We start from the raw sequence: 10372 nt of genomic DNA, 5'->3' as shown, positions 1-10372 counted from the left end.
TTGTGAAATGTTTTCTGTGTGCTGAGCGTTGTGCTCACTTGTGTCTCCCTAGGTAATGCAGAATAGATCTAATGAGAATTGCCTGCCTAAGAACCTAGCCACACAACCCCAAAGGGGCAGATGGGGTGGAGCGTTTGACAGGTGGCCTGGTGTGGCTAGGTATCTGTCGGTTACTGTCAGGAATGGTGAGGAACGGCACAACCTTCGCGTTGTCTCAGGATCAGGAGCGTCTCCTAGGGGCCAAAAGGACACTAAGTAACTCAAATAAATCCTATCATACCTGGTCGTAATCTAGGTGTGTCTCCTATATAACTTTGCATTTGCTTATTCATTGGCTTATTCATTTATTCTGTCCACATTATGTATCATGAACTCTTATGGGTATTAGGTGCATATAGTTGTATGGAGAGATTAAAAAATCCCTGCCTTCACGGAACTTACATTCTATGGAAATCATTCAGCACAAAAATGTGAGCATATAATTTGTCAGGTGATGGTAATTTCTGCAATGAAAATTAAGTCAGGGTAATGAAATAGAGATCAGAGGAGCATTCCTAGAAAGAGTGGTCAAGGAAATTCTCACAGTCACATTTCAGGAGAAACCTATAAGAAATCAGTATCTGGGAGATATTCATTCCAGCTAATTCAAAAGTGGTAGGGTGGAACTCTAAAAAGAATTCCACCTAGTTCAGAAGTGGTAGGGTGACACTCTAGCGTATGTGAGGAACAGTGAGGCAGTATGGCTAACACATCAAGGGAGAGGTAGATGAGGTCAGAGAGGTAATGAGAGCTATATCATGCGCAGTCTTCTGGGCCATTGCTGAGGACTTTGACTTACTCTCAGTGAACCATGGGAAGGATTTTAGCAATGAAGCCCCTATGCTTCTCTGATGGTGAAGCTTATTTGTCAACTTGAGTGTTTGGGATCCACCTGGCAGATTAGTAAAGCACACTTCTATTTGTGTCTGGGTGGGTCATGGCAGCATGACCTTGAGTACTATATCAGGTCTCTGACCACTTCCTCTGGCATCGTTCCCTTGCTCTGCTTCCCAACCACCAGAAGTGAGCAGCTTTTTTCTTCCATGCTCTTCTGCCATGACGTTCCTGCCTTGGAGCCAGCCAACCATGGACTGAATTCTTTGAACGTGTAAGCGAAGTTAAACTTCTCTTTTAAATTTAGGGTGTCACATATTTTGTTTTGCAATGGGAATGATGACCTATACTGCCTCTCTCAGTGACCACAGGCTTTTTTTTTGGTCAGGACTAAAGGGATCCTTCTTTTTTTTCCTGACTGAAGTGCAACATTCAACAGCTCTGTGCTGATGTCAATGCTGTGTCTGCGTCCTCAAGCCTTCTTTTAATTTTTTTTATTTGAAAGATAGAGGAATGAATACATATTAATGTACATACATACAGAAACAAAACAACACAAAAACAATATAATCAATACAGAATTTTAGACAAGGTGATAGGAAATCAACAATGGTTTTTGTATTACATATTGTTATCTTCAAATTGGTTACTTAATTAAACAAATATAGGCCTGTAAGATTGATCAAATCATTAACCATTAAGTGTCCCTTTCTATAAAGCAATAGAAATTAGTAGTAAAATTATCTTAGCTATCTTGTATATATATATATATATATATATATATATATATATATATATATATATATGTGTGTATTTTTCCCTCTTTCTTTTTTTCCCCTTTCCCTTATCCCAGTTGTTCTTTCCTTTTGAGAAGTTTGTTTCCCTTTTACAATATCTATTGTACCTTTCATATTTTATTTACTCTTTCAGGTCTTTACCTAGTGGAACAATACAGTGTTAACACATATGGGTCTGATTTATTTCACTTATCAGTATGGTCTCTAGTTGCATCCATTTACCTATAATAACCTCAAGTTTATCTTTTTTTATAGCTGATTCATATTCCATTATATAAAATTACCACATCTTTTTTATCCATTCCTCATTGTATTGGCATTTGGGTTGCTTCCACAATTTAGCTATTACAAATTGCGCTTCTATAAACTTGGGTGCACATAGATCCCTGTGGTGTGATGTTTTTAGTTCTTCTGGAAAAATTCCCAACAGGGAAATAGCTTGGTTGAATGGGACCTTCAATCCTAGTTTACTGAGGAATCTCCAGACTGATTTCCTCAGTGGTTGCACCAGACTACACTACCACCAAGAGTGGAGAAGGGTTCCTTTTTTCCCACTGCCTTTCCAGCATTTGTTATTGGTTGTTTTTCTAATGATAGCCATACTTTCCTGGGTGAGATGGAATCTCAGTGTTGTTTTCATTTGCATTTCTTGAATAACTAATGATATTGAACATTTTTTCATGTATTTATTTTCCATTTATATTTCTTCATCTGAGAAGTATCTAGTCATCTCAGATTCCCATTTTTGTATTGGGTTTTTGAATATGGGGGCTGATTTTTAAAAATTCTTTATATGTTCTCAATAAAAGTTCTTTGTCTGAGGAACAGTTGGCTAAAAGTTTTTTGCAATTTGTGGGTTTTCTTTTTACTGTGCTGATGATTTCATTTGACGTGCAAAAAGTTTTCAATAGGATGAGATCCCAGTTGTTGATTCCTTGAAGTGGTTCCCATGCAGTTTGGTGTTTGTTCTTGAACTCTGCCTACACGTACATCTTCAAGACTTTTACCCAGTTTCTCTTCCAGTATAGTTAATGTTTTTGTTTTAATATTTAGATCTTTAATCTATTTTTACTTGAGTTTGGTGCATGGTGATAGACATGGGTCTAGTTTCAGTCTTCAACATGTGGCTAGCCAGGTTTTCCAGCACCATTTATTAAAGAGGATATCTTTCTTTCAGTGAAATTGTTTGGCTCCTTTGTCAAAGATAAGGTGGCTGAATGTGTTTGTGTTTGTGCCTGCATCTTCCTGTCTGTTTCATTTATCCTCAGGTCTGTTTTTTTTTGCCAATGCTGTGTTGATTTTATCACAGTAGCTTTGTAGTATTATTTCAAGTGAGGGTTTGTGATGCCACCTGACTTGTCTTTGTTGCACAGGATTGCTTTTGCTATTCTAGGTCTCTTCTGGCTGCAGATGAATTTTAGGAGTGTTTTCTGTAGATCTGTGAGGTATACTAATGATATTTTAATTGGGATTGCATTGAATGTGTATAACAATTTTGGAAGCATGGCCATTTTCACAATGTTGGTTCTTCCTTTCCATGAGCAAGGAATATCTTTCCATTTTCTGAAATCCTCTTCAATTTCTTTTTTCAGAGTACTGCAGTTTTCACTGTATAGATCTTTTACTTCTTTTGTGAGATTGACTCCTAAGTATCTCAGTTTATTGGATGCTATTGTGAAAGGTATGGTTTCCCTAATTTTTCTCTCAGTGTGTTTGTTGTTTGTGTATAGGAATGCTATTGATTTTTTGAGTGTTACCTTAGTATCCAGCTATGCTACTGAATTCATTGATTAGTTCTTGGAATCATTTGGTGGAGTTTTGGGGGTCTTCCATGTAGAGTATTGTGTCATCTGTGATTTCTGATAATTTCACTTCTTCCTTTCCTATCCTTATTCCTTTTATATATCTCTCTTGTCTAACTGCTGTGGCTTATGTTTCCAGAACTATGTTTAATAGGAGTGGTGAGAGTGGACATCCCTGTCTTGTTCCTGATTTTAAAATGTAAGCTATCATTTTTTGTCCATTTAATATAATGTTGGCTTTGGTTTGTGATAGTTGGCTTTGATTGGCTTGAGGTAAAGACCATCTATTCCAATTTTCTGAAGTGTTTTTATCATGAGTGAGTGTTGGACTTTGTCAAAAGCTTTTTCTGCATCTATTGAGATGATCCTGTGCTTTTTGTCTTTGGCTCTATTGATATGGTATACTACATTAATTGATTTGCATCTATTGAGCCATCCCTGCATCCCTGGGATGAATCCCACTTGGTCATGCTGTAGAATCTTCTTTATCATTTGCTGAATTCTGTTTGCTAGTATTTTATTGAGTATCTTTGCATCTGTGTTCATTAGGGAGATTAGCCTACAGTTCTCTTTTTTGGTTTGGTTTTTCTCTGGTTTTGGTATTAGTATAATACTTGCCTCCAGAAATGAGTTAGGGAGAATTGCTTCCTTTTCAATTTCATTGAAGATTTTGAGGAATGTTGGCAATACAACTTCTCTGAATGTTTTGCAGAATTCAGCTGTGTATCTATCAGGACCTGGGCTTTTCTTTGTTGGTACATTTTTTTTTTTATTTTAAAGAGTAAAAGAAGGATAACATAATAATGGGGGGTTTTACCAAATTACAGACAAAGTGGTAGGAAATTATCAATGGCTATTGTTTTACATATTGTTATCTACAAGATAGTTTCTCAGGAAAACAAATAGACAGATAATAGTGAGTTACAGACAAAAGAGGTAGGAAATTATCAATAGTTGTTGTACTATACTTTGGTATCCTCAAAGTGGCTTCTAAAGAAAATAAATAGAGCTATACATGAGTGACCTATTGAATAATCATTAACTTTTCTCAATGGTTGTTGTAGGAAACACATAATAATAGACATGCATCCATTTATGAAATAGGATAGGAACAATACAAGCATTGCAGAGTTATGGATAGATTAGTAGGAAAATATCAATGTCTGCTGTAATACATGGTGGTATCTTCAAAGTGGTTTCTCAGGAAGACAGAGATATGCAAGAAGGATCTAATAAGTAGTTACAGCCTAAGGGTTGTCAAAAATCAAGTGAGCCGTCTGGGGCGAAAGCCATTTTTTGTAGCATTTTCTCTCCAGCCTCCCATCGCATTGGGACCCCACAACCAGTTAGTGTCCTCTCCCTAACTGTCAGCACAGGCAGCAGGAATCCTGCTTGCAGACTTCTCCGGAGCTCCACCACAGCCTGTACTGTCAGGGGAAGAATGGTTTCCAGGGAGTCTCTGCAGGTATTGTGCAAGGTCCTCCTGGTTTACAGCTTCCGAGTGGCTCTCATGACCCCAGTCCACAGGACCTCTGACCCCTCGGGCTTAGTCTGCATTCTCATGTTCTCTGAGTCCTTGTTCAGCAGCTGCTCCTCCGCTGACTCTGGACCTTTCTGGTTCTCAATGGCAGGAGCCAGAGTGACCCTTTGCATGGCATATATTCTCAGGGGTTTCTCCATGTTTGAATGATTCACACACGTCCATGGGTGGGCATCTGCAGCTGGTACATGGTGGGCCAATTGTGTGATTGTTTCTCTGTGTCATGGTTGTTCGTAATTGAGTGGCAGTGGCCAGCCTAAGGGCCGGCACACAACAGTGCTCGCCGCTGTGTGGCTCCTCCTGCGCCAGGGGCCCTCCTTCCGGGCACCTGTGAGACAGGGTGCGAGCCAGCTGGAAGACCGGCGCTCGCCACCCATGGCTGTCTGTGCGCCTGGGCCCCTCCTTTTGGGCTCCTATGAGGCAGTGAGCCAGCTAGTCCAAAGACTGGTGCTCCCCACCCGTGGCTTCCCGTGCACCAGAAGCCCTCCTTCCAGGTGCCTATGAGGCAGGGCGTGAGCCAGCCCAAAGACCGGTGCTCCCTGCCCATGGCTCTCCGTGTGCGGGGGCCCTCCTTCCAGGCACCTACGAGGCAGGGAGCAAGCCAGCCCGAAGACTGGCGCCCCCCGCCTGTGGCTCCCTGTGAGCCTGGCCCCCTCCTTCCGGGCACCTACGAGGCAGGGAGCCAGCCGGTCCAAAGACTGTCGCTCCCCGTATGCTGGAAGCCCTCCTTCTGGGCACCTATGAGGCAGGGAGCGCACCAGCCCAAAGACCGGTGCTCCCTGTCCATGGCTCCCCATGTGCCTGGGCCCCTCCTTCTGGGAGCCTACGAGGCAGGGAGCCAGCTGTTCGGAAGACTGGTGCTCCCAGCCCATGTTGGTACATTTTTAATCATGTTTGCAATTTTATTAATTGATATTGGATTATGCAGGAGTTTTATATCTTCTTCATTCAACTTTCATAATTCATACATATCTAAGAATCTGTCCATTTCTTGTGTGTTTTCTGTCCTATGGAAGTATAGTTTTTCTAAGTACATTTTGATGATCTTCTGCATTTCTATAGGACCTGTAGTGATTTAACCCTTTTCATTCCTTATTGCATGAATTTGAGTTTTTTTGTTCCTGTTTATGATAAGGTTGGCTAGGGGCTTATCAATTTTATTTATTCTTTCATAGAACCAACTCTTTGATTCATTAATTTTTTTGTAGTGTTTTCTTCATATCAATTGAGTTAATTTCTACCCTGATCTTTATAATTTCCTCCTGTCTTTATCAATTTTATTTACTTTTTCAAAGAACCAACTCTTTGATTCATTTACTTTTTGTAGGGTTTTCTTTGTCTCAATTGCATTAATTTCTGCCCTGATTTTTATAATCTCCTCCCCTCTTTGGGCTTGACTTCTTCTTCTTCTTCTAAAAGTTTGAGGTGTGCAATTAGGCTATTTATTTATTCTTGTTCTGTTTTCCTGATGTATGAGTTCACCACTATAAACTTCCCTCTGAGACTGCTTTCAGTGCATCCCACAGATTCCAGTAAGTTATATTTTCATTTTCAGTTGTTTGTAGATATTGTTTAATTACTTTCTTAATTTCATCTGTACCCCATTGGTTGTTGAGAAGGTTATTAGCTCATTTCCATGTTTTTATGGAGTTTTTGTGGTTTCTTTTGCCATTAATTTCCAATTTCATTGCACTATAGTCAGATAATATGCATGGGATAATTTCAATACCTTTGCATTTAGTTAAGCATGTTCTCTGGGCTAGTATATGGTCTATTTTAGAGAACATCCCATGTGCAGCTGATACGAATATGTATTCTGATGTTTTTGGGTGGAAAACTTTAGAGATCTACTAATTCCATTGGTTCACAAGTTTTTCTCAGTTCTGTTATTTCATTGCTGATTTTTTATCCAGTTGACCTATCTCTTTCTATCAATGGGGTGTTAAGATCTGCCAGTACACTAGTGTTATTAGTTATTTGATTTTTGATATCTATTATGGTTTGTCTTATAAAGTTGGGTGTCCCATATTTGTGCATACATATTTATGATTGTTATTTCTTGCTCTTGAAAATTTCCCCTATGAAGTATATAGTGACCTTCTTTTTCTCGTTTGATCATTCTTGTTTTGAAGCACATATTGTTTGCAATCAGAATAGCTACCCCAGTGTTTTCTGGGTTCCTGTTGCATGGAGAATTGTTTACCAACCTTTGACTTACAGTGTATGAATTTCCTTTATAGTTGAATATGTTTCTTGCATACAGCATTTTGTTGGATTTTGTTTCTTGATTCACTCTGCCAGGCTGCTTCTTTTGATTTGTGAATTAGATCGTTTACATTAATGTTTATAAATGATATGTGTTGGCTTATCTTTGTCATGTTATTTACCAGCTGCTGATTTCCTACTTTTACTCTCTGTTTAATTGCTTGCTCTGCCTGGTGGTTCCTTTGTTTTGTTGTTCTTGAAATTGTGGTTATTTTTATCCCTTTCTATAATATATTTTAGTTCTCTTTTAGGGTTGGTTTGGTGCTCAGAAATTCTTCAGTTGTTCATTGTCCTGGAAATATTTTATTTCTCCATTAAATTTGAAAGATTTTTTGCAGAATACATCAATCTGGGTTGGAATTTGTTTTGTTTTAGGACCTGGAATACTTCACTCCAAGCTCTTCTTCATTTGATGGGTTGTGTTGAGGAAATTGCCATGATTCTAATGGGCTTTCCTTTATAGGTGATCTGTTTCCTTTCTCTAACAGCTTTTAATATTCTGTTCTTTTGCTGGATTTCTGGATCTTCATTATTATATGTCTAGGTTTAGTTTTATTTTACTTATGGCTAGTTGGAGTCCTATATGCCTCACTTATTTGTATGTCGGATTCTTTTTCCATTGTTGGGAAACTTTCTGCTATTACTTCTGATAATATTCTTTGTATATCATTTGTGTTGACTGTTGATGTTTCATAGACACCAATTAGTCTTATACTGTTTCTCTTTGCATCGCCTTGCACCAGTTGAATTGATATTTCCTGGTTCCTTGTTATTTTTAATATATCTTTCCTTTGCTATCCTTATCTGCAATGCTGTCTTCAAGATCTGAAAGTCTATATTTGGCTTCATTCATGAGGTTTTGCCAGCTTTCAATGGAAGTTTTGATTTCATGGATATCTCTTTGAACCTGTTTCACGCATTCTAGTTCTTTCTTATATCGTTTATTTAATGTTTCCACCATTTTTCTATGCTTGTCCATTTTTTCATATATGTCTTCTTTACATGTCCTGAGAAATTCTTTCATTATTTTTGATATTTCATTTTTTACTTGAGAGATTATTTCTGATCTGATTTCTTCTGTAGCCTGATGGAGTTTTTTCTTTAGTTCAGTTGTGATCATTTCAGTGATTTCAGGGATGTGACTTCCAAGTTGTCCTATGTTGATGTCTCCTGGACTTCTGGGTGGGATGGAGTTCTGAGGTTGCATTTTGCTCCTTTGTCTTGTCATTATGAATGCCAGAGGTGAAGCTCTGAGCCTGACCCTTCCTGAGCAGCTCGCCAAAATTCTCTAGCTTCTCTAGATTTCCTGGCTCTCAGGCTTGCCCCAAGATGGCCACAGGATGTGGGCCACCAGGTCCGGGATCCCCAGGCAGTTGGTGGAGCACATGGGTCAGATGAGGACTGTGATGGCAGTGGAATGCTGGCCTTCAGAACCAGGGTTCCCAGGTGGTTGATTGAGGGTTCACGGGCCACAGCCATAAACCACAGTGTCTGTGGAATGTGGGTCACCCAGACCAGAGTCCTGAGGCAGTTGGTGGAGCTTACCTCTCTCTTTTGGTCCTCAGCTATGAACATCAGTGTCAGCGGGACATGGCTCACTGGTCTAAGCTCCCCACATGGCTGACTGAGGGCGTCCAGTCGTCAGCCATAAACCTCAATATCTGTGGACATGGGGCACTGGTCCGAGTTCCCCAGGCGGCAGACTGAGTGGGCTCAGGCCTCAGCCAAGAACCTCAGTGTTGGCAGAACATGCTCCTCCAGCCTTCTTATTTTCTCTAGCTCACTCTGAACTGGATCATGTAACAAAAGTTTTTTGCTCTTGCAATGCTGATAAGAAGCTTGAATTTCACATTCATATTTGTTCTTTACAGATTCTAAGGAGAGCTCTCTATAGATTCCTACTACCTTGGTACAAATCTGCATATTTTCTTGTAAGGTTGACAGTGGTTTCAAATATTCTGGAGTTTTTCCAGATATGACTTCTTGTAGTTTTGCATCTGCCTGACTTAGTCATTCTTTATAAAGTTGATCTTTGAGGCCTGTAAACTGTTTATCAAGATTGGACATTCCTCTAAACATTCCATCCTTCTTCTTTCACAGTCTTCATCATCCTTTTCTGAGCTGTCACCATCCTCTGACACTGATGAGCTCTCTGTGTCCTCATCCTCAGAGCTAATCCCTTTTTTTTTGTAATATAGTCCACCTCCATCTCATCGTGATGATTCATCTCCTTCTTGTTCCCACAGGAATGGACTGGCATTTCCAGCCATGCTGTTGCTTCCCACTCCTGGTGCCCAGCTCAGCCACTGCCACTTCAATGAAGGTCATATCTATTGACCCAACCCACCTGGCAACCAAGCTATCTCCCAAAACCCTCAGCATCTCCCCATCCCAAGGCCCTGGTTGTGACTATTCAGAAATGGGAGACATCTTTCTATTTTCTGATGTCCTCTTTAATCTCCTTTTGCAGAGTATGGTAGTTTTCTTTGTAGAGGTTTTTCACTTCCTTTTTTAGCTGAATTGCTAAGCATTTAGTATTTCTTCATGCTACTCTGAATAGTATAGCTTTTTTATTTACTTAAAAGAGTAAAAAAAGAATAACATAGTAATAGGGGGATTTACTGAATTACAGACAAAGTGGTAAGACAATATCAATGGTTGTTATTTTACCTATTGGTATTTTCAAGATAATTTCTCAGGAAAACAAATAGACATATAATAGCGAGTTACAGACAAAGATGGTAGGAAATTATCAATGGATGTTGTACTATACTTTGGTTTATTCAAAGTGTTGCTAGGGAAAACAAATAGAGCTATACATGATGATCAATTAAATAATCATTGACTATTCTCAATGGTTGTTGTTGAAAACATAGTGATAAACATATCCATTTATGGAATAGCATAGGAACAATAGAAACATTATAGAGTTATGGACAGATTGGTAGGAAATTATCAATGGCTGCTGTAATACATGTTGGTATCTTCAAAGTGGTTTCTCAGGAAAACAGAGATATGCAAGAAAGATCTAATAAGTAGTTACAGCCTAAGGGTTGTGAAAAATAGTGGATTACCTCCTCATCAGTGACTCCTTT

At 39.2% G+C, this 10372-nt stretch overlaps 1 pseudogene; it reads right to left on the bottom strand.

Moving 5' to 3' along the window:
- Nucleotides 1-1217: 1217 nt before the first annotated feature.
- Nucleotides 1218-9537, bottom strand: LOC102027233 (annotated as a pseudogene).
- Between the last annotated feature and the right edge of the window lie 835 nt (nucleotides 9538-10372).

Source organism: Chinchilla lanigera, unplaced genomic scaffold, assembly GCF_000276665.1.
Source record: "Chinchilla lanigera isolate Chin_1 unplaced genomic scaffold, ChiLan1.0 scaffold00142, whole genome shotgun sequence".
NCBI lineage: Eukaryota > Metazoa > Chordata > Mammalia > Rodentia > Chinchillidae > Chinchilla > Chinchilla lanigera.
This window is presented reverse-complemented; position numbering and strand designations above follow the sequence as displayed.